This window comes from Herpailurus yagouaroundi, unplaced genomic scaffold, assembly GCF_014898765.1.
Source record: "Herpailurus yagouaroundi ecotype Mexico unplaced genomic scaffold, PumYag 165, whole genome shotgun sequence".
NCBI lineage: Eukaryota > Metazoa > Chordata > Mammalia > Carnivora > Felidae > Herpailurus > Herpailurus yagouaroundi.
Window position 1 is genome coordinate 24,019,151 of NW_024412406.1, and position 13,434 is coordinate 24,032,584.

Below are 13,434 nucleotides of genomic sequence, written 5' to 3' on the forward strand. Positions count from 1 at the left end.
AACTCGATTCCATTAAACAAATAATTGCTGAGTACTTGTTACGTTTCAGAAGTTGTGCTTGGCCCTGCAGAGCCTCAGAGATGAACAGGACACGGTAGCTGTGCCCCAACAGCTTATTGAGAAGAGAGGATAACTATATATATATAGACATATACAGTATATATATATATATATATATATATATATATATATGACTGTAGCACAAGGTGATAGGTGAGAAGTCCCGTGAAAGAATCACCAATAATTGTTCTGGGAAGGAGAGTGGGGAAAGCCCAGATTGGGTAGGAGGGACTAGGAAGAGTCACAGGAAGAGGGCAGTGATGGTGGCAGGAGGAAGTGGAAGGTAGGGCAGGGCGTTGCCTAGGAACGTAGAGTAGAAGCTAGAAAAAAGGGCCTGCTGAGAGAATATGAAGTGATCTGCTCTGGTAGATACATAAACACTGGGAGAAATAAGACGAGAAATCAAAGCAGAATCTGGAATGCTGGGTGTGGGAGTCCTTACTTAACTCCAAAAGCAATAAACATGGGCAACATTCACTGATATGTCCCAAGTGCCTCTGGAAGCTTCTAGAAAGAGATGAAATACTGGCTTAAACTCTAGATGCAAAGATACTAAATCGGTAGGCAGCAACATTATGAGTTTTCTTATGTGAAAATAGCAGATTAAACTTTGAATAGAAATTTATAAATTAATTTACAATTTTTTAAGAATGTGTTGGAACTTTATCACATTTTACCAAGCAGCAGCCTCTCTGAAAGACCTTTTTTGCAGGAATTGAAATAATTAAATTGAAGATTCAGTGTACCTTTTCAATCATTTTATTAAAAAACTCATTCTGGTTTTCTCTGAGGGAGAGATAAACCACTGCTTAAGGAAGTGGCTAAATCTTTTTTTAAACTACTGTATTCACCATAAAATATATGACACTATTCCCAAATAACACCTAATAGAAGCTGGTCACCTCAAAATCAGAAAAAAAAAACCCTGCCGTTTCCAAACCACTTTTTGTATTCGTCTATAAACCAGATGTTGGAAGTACAAAGGTGATTGAGATGTAATCTAGAACGGAAGAAGAAGAGCATAAAAAAATCGTTACAGCTCACTAATGAAGGAATCCACGGTGTGCCTGGGGTGGGGAAGGAGGGCTTAGCACAGTTTTACTGAAGTAATATTTGCTTTGGGTCCTGAAGGTAATAGGAGCCATCATGTGAATGTGTGGTCGTGAGCATGTTCTTTCTCGACTGAAGGAATAGTGGATGCGAATGCGTGAAATGAAGGCAAGCACAAGTAACTAATTGCAGGAGAACAAATGGCTCAGTGTGTCTGGGTATCAGAAAAGCTGGTGGAGGTGTTTACGCAGGGCAATGACGTGCTCGATGGGTCCTCTAGGTTGACAGTCACGGCGGGGGTGTAGATGTAGGTAAGGAGAACCAGTGAGAGATGCCAGCGATAGTTCAGATGAGAAATGACAAAGGATGAGACCTGTAGTTAACCATGGCATTGAGAATAACTACTAAATGAGCTATGCAGCCCACGAGAAAACTATTTATATACGGATTGCATTTATCAAGATTCATGTGTGCGTTATAAGTTTGAGTGACTGAAGAAATACAGGTAGATGTAGCTGGTAGATGGTTGGAAATAGACACCTGGGAGTCAGAGAACAGGAAAGAATGTTGATTTGACAGAGATTAGAAAATAAGTTGTAGTTGGAGCTATGGAAGGGGATGGCCATCCAGCAGAGGGTATAGAAAAGCTTTTACAGACTTGGAGGCCAGCACTGTGTCTGGCATATACAAAGGACTCACTTTATTTGTTGAATGGATGACCGATTGAATGAGAAAACAGATGAATGTCTACCATTCCCTCCCGGAACATTCCTTCCTTGGAATCGAGGACTCCCCGTTCCCTTGATTTCTCTTATTTCCCTGTTTCTTGTCATATTGCTTTTTCTACCTGTTTTTTTCTCTTCATGTGGATGCTCCCCAGTTATCTATCCACAAAGACAAATATAAGGCAGGATCTCTTCACTTAAAGGCTTCACCATCTAACAAGGAACCAATTTTTAAAGCCCCAAGAAAGTCAAGAAATGTGAGAAATTAAGAGTGCCCGGGGAAATGCACAGGTATATATTCAATGGAGGCCTTAGAACAGTTTCAATAGAAAATATTTCAGGAATGGAAATCCAGATTGCTGTGGGTTGAAGAATAAATTGGAAGGTGAAGAGGGACAGACAAGGAATCATTTTAAGAAGCTTAGTAACAATAGGGTGGACGGAGATAGAGCTGTATCTGCAAGGGGGGCATTTCAAATGTTTTGTTGAGGGAAAAGGGGTCTGGGCATGAAAGAGTTGAATGTCCTTTGGATCAAGAACCCAACAAAACATAACAAATATTGTCTTTGACCTCAAGGAGCTAATTGTTTATTGTAGAAAGCAGATATGTGAATTGTCTGGGAAGGTAGAGTATGATAGATTTCATGACCCGCCTGTGCCAGCTGGAGGGTCTGAAATGCTGTCCTGAAGGAATAATGATTCGATGCCTGATCTGAGTCTAAAAGAGAAATGGGAGCTTTTCGTGTAGATACCAAGGGAAGGGGATGCTGGGTAGAGGAAATAGTGGGAACAAAGGCACAGGAATATTAAAACCATAAATGTTACAAGTCATTTGTCATTTTCTCCCAGCCTGTGGAATGTATTTTCATTTCATTGGCAATGACTTCTGAAAAGCAAGGTTTTAATTTTCCTAAAATTCAATTTATCAAAGTGCACTTTGTATCCTAAGGAAGCTTTGTTTAATCCAAGTCAGATTTTATCCTCTATTTTCTTGTATTATTTTTATAGTTTGAGCTCTTTAATTTGGGTCTATGCTCTGTTTAGAGTTAACTTTTGTGTAGGGTGTGATGTAAGGGTTTATTTTTACACTAGGGTATCTAATTATTCCAGCAGAATTTGTTGAAAAAATATCATGTTTTCATTGCATTACCTTGTCACTTTTGTTTAAAATCAATTAACTATGTGTTTTTGGGTCCATTTCCAGACTTTTGTTTTGTTCAATTTATTTATACGCCTATCATTATGCCAACATCATGTGGACTTCGCTATTGTAGTTTTTCTGTAAGTCTTAAAATCAAGTGGTGTAATTTTTCCAACTTTACTCTTTAAAAATTGTTTTGGTCCTTTGCACTTCCATAAAAATGTTAAAATAAGTTTCTTATTTTCAACAAAAAAAGGCTAAACTTTTTATTGGGGTTTCATTGAATCTATAGATCATTTTGAGCAGAGTGATATCTTAACTATATTAAAGTCCTCATACTATGAACATGGTATAGCTCTCCATTTATTTAGGTCTGCTTTAATTTCACTCAGCACTGTTTTTGCAATTTTTAGTGCACAGGTTTTATATAGTTTGTGGGATTTATACCTAAGAATTTCATATTTTTTATCATAAATACTTTTTTAATGTCCAATTGTTTGCTGTTTGTATAAAGAAATAGATTTTTTTTTTCATACTGACCTGGTATCCTGCAACCTTGCCAAAGTTACTTATTACTTTTTTTATAGACTCTGATAAAGGACTACATCCAGAATATATAAAGAACTTCAGCAAATCAGTAATAAATGGACAAACACCCTGATCTTACAAAGGCAAAAGCTTTTAGCAAACTCTTTATCAAAGAAGATATACTAGTGACAAACATATGAAAAGATCATTAGTCATCAGCAAGATGTAAATTTAAAAGTATAAATATATAATTACAAATCCACTTGAATGGTTGACCTCAAAAAGATTAACAATGCCAAGTGTTGGTAAGGATTTACGGCAATCACATCTCTTAGACTTTACTTGTAGGAATGAAATAGGGTACAGTCACTTCTGAAATCAAACTGGCAGCTTCTTATACATTGAAAAATGCATTTGCTACACAACCTAACTTTCACATCCCTGGATACTCACCCACAGAAAATGAAAACATGTGTCCAGACAGGTATTTGTACTTGGATTTTCACAGCAGCCCTATTCCTTGTAGTTAAAACTGGATAAAGAAAACTGTCACATTCACAATGGAATATTACTCAGCAATAAAAAGGAGCAAGATACTAATAGACATAACAATGTGGATGAATTTCAAACACATTATGATAAAGGAAAAAAATCAGACAGAAAAGACCACATAGTAAAAGATTCCACTTATATAACGTTCCAGAAAAAAAAAAAACAAAACTACAGCAACAAAATCAGGTCAAGAGTTTCTTGGGGTCTGGGTTTGGGGGAAAGAATTGACTACAAAGGGACCCAAGGGGACTTTCTGAGCTAATGGAGATGCTCTGTATATGATTGTGGTGCTGCTTCACAAATTTCTGGAAACTCATCAAATATACATTTAAAATCAGTGGATTTTGGGGCGCCTGGATGGCTCAGTCAGTTAAGCATCCGATTTCGGCTCAGGTCATGATCTCGCGATCTGGGAGTTTGAGCCCTACATCGGGCTCCGTGCTGACGGCTCAGAGCCTGCAGCCTGCTTCAGATTCTGTGTCTCCCTCTCTCTGACCCTCCCCCGTTCATGCTCTGTCTCAAAAATCAATAAACGTTAAAAAATAAAATAAGTGGATTTTTTATTATACGTAAGTTGTTCCTTGACAGATTGCTTCAAAAGAAATCTGGTGAATTTAAGTTATTAAGACTGTAAGACTGTATAATCCACTATCCGAGACTCTACAGGCCAAATGTGTTTTTGGTGGTGTTTTTCAAATGTGTTTTGAAGTTCACAATTTGTGAAAAATTTGCGGAAGCTTATATAGTATATTACATAACTGTCCTTGATGCAGGGGTTGTTGTAGCATCTCATAATCAAACACAGTACTATTTCTGCAACAAAACATATTCCCAGAGTGGGATCAATACATTCTATAAAGAGCCTCTTGTCAGTTTAGAGGAGACGTTACCTCTAGATTTTGCTGCTAGAGGTATAATGAAACAACTTAGAGTTTTCAGAGCTTTTGGAGCTTCAGAATTGAGATTGAGGGGCTGTGGTCTTGTCCAAGCAGTTTGGTATTTGCTATTATTTTGATTCAGAGGTTAGGCTAGAGGGGGGAGAGATTCTGAGGCTGAGAAAACATGAGGCTGGAGAGACAGATCACAGAGGATCACAATAGTATTTTCCTGGGTATCGTGATATACTTACAGCTACTAAAATGGCACATTAATAACTCAGAAAAAGGAGGACCTGATCTGTCCTCCAGTAACAAACTCCTGTGGTTATTTATGAAAACCTTTCTGTAATGGAAATAGTATGTGGAGATCCCATTGTCCATAAAATATAACACAAATATTATAATATCATATAATTATAATATGATATTGATCAAATATCAAAGTCAAGTCACATAGTTAAGCCCTTCAAGACTCCTCAACCTCTTCAAGAGAAAGTTCCAGCCCTCAGACAAAGAGTTTTGGTGATCTAAACTCGCTCTCTAAGTTGCCTTGCTGTCCCTCCCTCTGTCCCCTACCCCCCATCTCGGCACCTCAAAAACGACTGCAAATACCCAATTGCTTGTGCTGGTTGTTCCCAAACTTGTCTTTGTCTTTAAAGCCTCTTTGACTTTGTTAACACTTTTCCCTCTGATTAAATGCTATTCCCTCCCTTCGTTCTCTGGGAAATTTCTATTCTAGAGGTTATACATGCTTATGGAGACCACACAGAAAACAAATGAGTAAAGCAGCCAAGGAAATGCAGGTGTAGAAGAGCAACAACACGCAACGTATATGGTTATGTAAGACACCTAGCATAGAGAGGGCCCTTATAATGGTGTCCTTAATTAAGAATGATACTAGACCGTAATAATACAGATGAGGCAACACAGAATGCAATACTACTGGAACTCTTTCCCAACCTGTCACAATGAAGTTGGAAGTGTTTACACGTTATGACTGATATCTTGAGTTTTTGCCAGTAGCTTCCTAAATTAACTCTTTCTGAGACCAAGGGAAAATCTGCCAAGTTGTCTTCTTGGAAAGAGCACTGTTTAAGGAATTGATGATAGTTGAGGCCATCAGTCCTATTCAGAGAGATGCCATCTCTTCCCTCTAGGAGCTTATAATCAGCATCAAAGACAGGAATACAGACAGGCATAGTGGAGCACCATTAGGAACAAAATGGAAACATTAAAGCAGTCCATGGATAGTCAGGTAATTGCATTACGTAAAGGTCAGACATAAGTGGATTTGGAGTGGAAGGAAGCAGCGAGTACCTAATCAGGGCAGAGATCAGGAACTGCACGTGGAAACTGGGCAGGGCAAGGGCAAAAAACCACTTACCTAATCAACCCTGGAAGATTTCATGGGACGAGTGGGGGAAACAGTAGCAACCGTCGGTCAGAGCGGGAGCTGAAGAGTCTCTTGCCGTCTTCAAAATGTGTGGTTTTTGAATTAGTGAATTGAAGGCTACACATTAAAATACACTATTATCAAGCAGGAAGGCTTCCTTTTCTTTCATCTTCGGCTCTGACATCATCCTATAAGGTCGTCTTTATCGTGTGAGAGTGTCCTTTTACAAAAGTAACATTCTAAAAATGCATTAAATATTTTAACTCCACGTTAATTCTGAGTTTTAATATTTAATATTTAATTTAAATATTGTAATTCCTAGCTTTATAACGTGTCCTAGGTCGTGCCGGCAAAATCAGATGTTTGCTGCTTTTCCTTTGTGACCAAAGTCCTTGAAAATATTCAGGAACACTATCTAATGTGAAAGGAAGCAGTTTTTGACTTTCAAGAACTACGAGAGGTGTCTTGGTTCCCCTTCTGGATGAGCGTCACTTTATGCTATCCAAAACGGATGAGCACAGAAACCCTTTAGATCATTAGAGCTACGTTTGAACCCTCTGCCCACTGGATCACACGGAAGGAAGGTGTATTTCAAGAAGAGGGGTGTCAGTGGGTGCTTGGGTGACTTGAAAACTTTGATCGGGTGCAGAGATTTTAAAAATCTCTCCTTTGGCAATACATTCAAGATCACTGGGGAAAATGCTTTTCATGTGTGACTAAATCCTTCACGCTCTAGGATTACATCCAATTTCTTATGCCGTATCTTCAGCATAGGTGTTCTCTCGTTGTTTGAGAAAGAACTCTTGAGGTACACGATTTGAAGATATTGCATTGCCTCTCTAGTCAGGTCCTTTAATCTTTCTCAAAAGGTCTCATTTTTCCAATCCTTTAATCATCCCTGTGGTAAAAAACTAAGTGCGCATCCCTTTTTTGTCTCCCTCTGGACAGAGGTGCCGACTGGTCTAAGTCCGGCGGGTTGTATTTATACATTTTACGCCCAAGTGGTACCTTCCCTGTGTAAACTGAGTGTTGCTGTTGACTCGTTGTGTCTTTCTGAAAACCAACGATCCCAAAACACGGCTATGAACACAGTTCAAAATCAGACACACAGCGTACAAGGAAACCAGAATCATCTTCCCTTTGTATTCCTCTGGCTCCCTTTTGGGCCCCACTTTCACGGGAATGTGGGAGCCCTGATTATCCATTTTCACCAAAATAGCATTTACTGAGGCAGGCATATTAACTCAGGTAAAGCAAAATGACTGTTCCTTTCATCTCAGCAACTCCACACCTACTCACCTTCCAATTGACTTTTTATAGAATATTAGTTTGCATTAAAAAAAATCCATTTAATTGCATCGGAGAAACACTTCTCTGCCGCGCTCCAGGCCCATAGCATGTCACAGCTGCTCCTATTTAAGGCATAATTGTAGCCTCACTCTTCTATGAGGAACTAATTCTGATTTGGAAAGGATTTGTCCTCACAGTTTATCCTGATGAGAGAGGACCGGATTATTGCCGTGTGAAATAGCTGAATAGCCCTATTACAGCTATTATGCCACAAATGTTGTATATTGTTGAAGATCAAAGTACTGTACCGCACTCAATGGCAAGATGCACAAGCCTGGCCCACTTCCCATATTATGTAAAAAACACTGCATTTTATGAGTCATTTAGTACCATGTGAGGTATCTGTGGACCCTCTGTCATCTCCCTCAAACTTTCCTCATCATTCAGAAATCCTTTATTTTCTGGTTGAAAGACTTACAATCTAGTCATTTCTCACTAGTCTCCCCAGGAAATAAACTTCAGTACCCTGTGTTCTCCCGTTGCATTATGTTATGCATTGCGTATCATTCTGCTTTACATTCAAATTACTTGAGACAACTCTTAAAGAACTGTGGACAATGGTACATTCCGACCGGTAAATTGAGAAAATGTAAACGTTTCCTATCAAAGCCATTAATGAGGTTCGCAGAGCCTTTAAGATGCGTGGGATTCAGCGTTGGTTAGGCTGTAAGGGCACAAACATGCCTATTTCACCCCATAATCTTGTTAGGAAGGTAAACCGGTAAACACATCATAACAAGATGCCTTATGAGAGAGGTGGCCCGTACACAGGAGGTGTTCCAACGAATGGTATTTAAAAAGAGTGAGGTTTTCTTCTATGAGCGAGATTGAGGGGTCAGCCGTAACTGGAAATCTCACCCTTACATTAGAGGAGGCCAGTGAAGGGCTGAATATTAATTTTGTTATAAAACGTGGCATGCTTTGATTTTAGTTTCAACATTTGGCATTTCAAAATAAATTCCTCTAGAAGATGCTTCATCCATATCACTAAGAGAGGGCTATTACCCTTAAAGAAAACTAACTCCAGAACTAACAAAAGATACCCCTCAAGAAATGCGGTTTTGCTGTTGTTGAATGAGTCTTATTTTTATAAGACTCTCATAAATCATGGACAGGATTAACTGTCTAGGGGATATTTACCCTAATGCATAACATTCTGTGTGTAGTTTGGGGACATTACTACAAGATTTAGGATTTACGTCCACAGTACAAAGAATCAGTAAAAGTAAAATGTGGTCAATGGAAACAAGTGCAAATTTGAAAACACGACAATTATGAAACTGTAATTAAAATGAAGACGGGTAGTGTTGAGGAATCAAAATGAGATGCTAAGTGTGGTTTGTAATTAGTGGTTAGGGGTTCCAGTGGAACTTGTAAAACTAAGTAAGAAAGTGAAATTCAATATAAGAAATTAGGACTAGGTCCAGGACATGGTAAGCATTTCAGAAAGTGTAGCTATCGGTATTATTACATCAATACTAGTAAGGAGCTATTGTATTTATAGACACACATTTTTTGATAATGGGAGTTCCTAGTTCAGATGATCAAATTGCAGTCTGGGTCTCTGCAACAATTCATTCCTGTTTAGTTAGAATAATTGAGTCAATTGCCACACTGCAGATGACAGGGATCTGGAAGGGTGATCCTCTATGTTCCCTGGTGAGAGCCAACTCAAAATAACAATCCAGCTAGGAAATTTACTCACTAAGATCTTGTGCTTTTCACATTCCCTTTGTGCCCATGTTTTCTTGCCTTCTAGACCAGTGGTTCTCTATCTTTCCTGAAAGTTAAAGCCCCTGGACAGGGGCTCCTGGGTGGCTCAGTGGGTTAAGTGTCCACTTCCGCTCAGATCCTGATTTTATGGTTCCCGAGATAGAGCCTGGATGTTAGATCAAGCCCTGCATCAGGCTCTCTGCTGTCAGTTTCCGAGTTCCAAGCCCTCGGATCCTCTGTCCCCATCTCTCTCTGCCCCTTCCCTGCTCTTGCTCTCTCTCAAAAATAAACATTTTTAAAAACTCCTATGCCCTGTGGAACGCCTGGGTGGCTCAGTTGCTTAAGCATCTGACTTCAGCTCAAGTCATGATCTCCCGGTTCCAGGGTTGGAGCCCCACATGGGGCTCTGTGCTGACAGCTCAGAGCCTGCATCCTGCTTCGGATTCTGTGTCTCCCTCCATCTCTCTCTCTCTGCCCCTCCCCTGCCCATGCTCTGTCTCTCTCTCTCTCAAAAATAAATAAAACATTAAAAAAAAATTTTTTTTAATAAAAAACTCCTATGCCCTAAATAGATTGAACCAGAACCTATGGGGGAGGAGCCCAGGCATGAGTATTTTTCAAAGCTTCTAGGGTGATTCCACTGACAGGGCTAAGTTGGAAATACTACTCTAGAAGACTTAAACACATCTAAAGTAGAATCTCTTTTAAGTAATTTGTTTTTCTATGTCAACCTATACACAATACATAGCATAGTGCTTTGCTCTGCTTACAGGCTTGTTGAATAATGTACAAACAAATGGATGGACAAAATAAATTAGTAAACGTTGCCATGATACAGAGTTTAATGTCCTAGAAATTGAAAAATAATATAACGCCTCTCCACTATTGTATCTCCCAAATCAGTAAGATTTACTCACGGGTTTAGCTATGTAACTTCCCCTAATTTTTTCTTGGGAGAACTGCTCCCATTCGATATCTGATAGGCCTTGGGTAGAGCATTAAAAAAGAGAGTTTTGTTTTTTGTTTTTAAGATCACACTGAGATGATCTTCACAGTCTTCTCTCCATGTATGAACGATTGGAGTTAAGAGACTTTTTTTTCTTTTTTGTAACCAACAGCTCCCATTTCTACCTGAGTTGGGAAAACGCAAGCAGTTCTGTCACACCAGCCGAGCTACCATTTAACTCAATTCTGATGGCACCCACCTGGACACAGCATCAGATCCCACAGGCTCAGGGCTCAACTGCCTACACTGTCCCGACCACTTGAGATGCCCACTGCAAGCCTATGCTTCTGACAGATCAGCCATCAATCAGAGTTTCCCCATGACCCCCCTCCTCGGGTGTGATTAATTTATTAGAGTGGCTCATACGACTCCAGAAAACAGTTTACTTACTGTTTACCGATTTATCATGAAAGGATATCATGGAGGATGCAGTCGAACATCCAGATGGAAGGTAAGGAGAAAAGGTATGGGGATTCCATGTTGTGTCCTGGCACACCACTCTCCCTCATTTCCATGTGGTCATCAACCCAGAAGCTCTATGAATCCTGAACTTTCGGGATTTTTATGGAGACTTCATCATGTAGGCATGATTGATCATGGCCCCCATTTTCGTTCCCATCCTCCGTGAAGTTGACCTTCATGGTCTACTCTCCATGCCTGAGTAGTTGGAGTTAAGAGCTTTTGTAATCAAGAGTTCACTTTCCCGCCCCTCACACCACACCATGCACGGACATATCACTGACTACACATGGAAGAAACTGGGCCCAAACTGGATAGAGGGACACAGTTCCCATGCATTTGGGTTTTCCCTCACAAGGCAGAGGAAAGTAGTAGGTCTACAGAAATCACTCTTCCCTAGGTGTCAGGATATTGACAATGATATTGTTCCTGCCCTGAACCGTTTCATCTTCCTGATGCTCACAGAGCCATCAAACAGGCATCAATTATGGATTCTAAGGAAGTTTGTAGAATTTTGAAATAATGTAGTAGGTTGGTAATAAATGCTGAACTGATGACAGAAATTTAAGTTTGGAAATATTTAATGTCAACCCAAAAGCTTTTTTTTTAACTTGTGGAAATACATATATATAAGCATATTTTAGCATCTACAATTGAATTTGAACATTGACATTACAAAACACAAAACCTCATCGAAATTTTATCATAAAGACCTTTATTAAGAGGAGAAACATTTTCTGTTTCTTACTTTCATTTTGTACCTTGAAGGACCTGTAAATGTGGAGGTTCTTCTGAATCCAGAGGAGAGGAATTTTTTTTTTCTTACTGCTCTCTCCCCTATGCAATTTCCACCATGTCAATCTTGAGATATGGAAAAGGCTGGGTTTTTGCTACTTCTAAAAATGATGGCGAGAAGAAAGAAAACAATGGTTTAAGGGCGGGGGGGGGGGGGTGGAAAGATGCAAAAACTACAAAGCAATGTTTAGCAGAAGATTCCTGAAAAGCCACGCATAGACGCCCAACGATGTTATCGTTTCTTATACTTTCTTCATAGATTTTCTTCCAGCTCTCTCTGATTGTACCTGACAGGTGCTCTCAATTGCAGAGGAAGCAACATAGCTGTGAGAAAGTTGCACGGAGCAGTTGGCAATCAACATGCACTGTAAAGTTGTGTGGAGTGGGAAAATGTTCTTAGCATCCTCCTTGGCGCCAGAAACAAGTGGAACGAAGTACTTCCAGGCTCCCTTTGTGGGGTCTTGGGCCCTAGTGTGCAGGGGTGCTTCCTCCTGGGAAGGTAAATATAACCATCTCCTGCCTGGACTTCCCACCAAGGACAGAGCCTCAGGGATGAATCTGTTGGCCTACAGCCAAGACTTACCTATTTCCCCACCCCCGTCATCTGGAAAAACGAAGTTGCAAGTTCCTGTGTTTTAGAGGTAAGGAGGGAAACCATGATTGGTGATTTCCTCCCCGCACTCACCTACCCGAGGAAGGGGGAGGCTGATTCCAGGCGTTCTGTGCCTCTCCAAGAGCATCACTGGGCTTCCAATTTTAAGAGACAAGAATCTCACCCGGGGCCACTACCAAGCCCACGTGTTTTCCCTCTAGCCTGATCGTGTGTGCTGATGGCCGTTTCCCTATTTACACTTTGACTTACCCCTGTGGTCTTCTTAAAGTTTCTCAGGTAGCCCTAGCCTTGCAAACCTTCCAGTGGGGCACAGATCTTTGGGAGGTGAGGGCTGCGGGCAGAAGGGAGCAACAGAAAGGAGAAGACTCCTAAGCCCATTCACACCCTGCAGTCTTTCCTGTCCCTAGCCCAGTAGCCCATTACAGCGCACGGATGATTCGCGCTCCCTGCGGGTTCCTGGTCCCCAGGACCGGCGCTGCGTGTTATAGTCACCACCACCAGGGGCTGGGAGAAGGGTGGGGGCGCAAAGACAGGAGTGGGGAAGGCCACGCAAGGGGAGGTGGCGGAGGCAGAGAAAGAGGTGGGGACCGCCGCGGAGCGGGCGGTGGGAGTGGGGTGGGGCCAGGGCGGGCCCGGGGGCGGGGCTGCGGGGCGGGGTGCGCCACAGCGCCCCCTTGCTGCGCGCTCCCCGCCGTGCCCCGGGGCGGCCGGTGGCTAGGGCTCCGCAGCCCCTTTGTGTGCGACGCGCTGGCCGAGAGGAGCGCGGCTCGGTCACGGCGGAGGCTCGGCGGGGTCCCGCCGCCCCGGCCCGGTCCCGGCCGCGCTCTCCTCCTCCTTCTCCGCTCCTCCCTCCTGCGGCCCCCGGCCCCCAGCCCCACGCCGCAGCCATTGGGCCGCGAGCAGCCCCGCGTCCTGCCGCGCACCCTACCCCGCCCGGCCCGGGGCGTTCACCCCCTCCCCCCCCCCCCCCCCCCGGGGCCCCCCTCCTTCCTCCCCCCCCCCCCCCCATCCCAGGCCTCCAAGGTGGAGAAAATAAACTAAAAGCAGAGCAACTCAGAGACTCCAATAAAACGCCCAGGACCTAGAGCCCGAGCGCGAGCGCGTGTGCCGGGCGGCGAGGGGCGCGGGAGGCGGGGATGGGGGGGGCGGGCGGGGGGACAATGAGCGCATG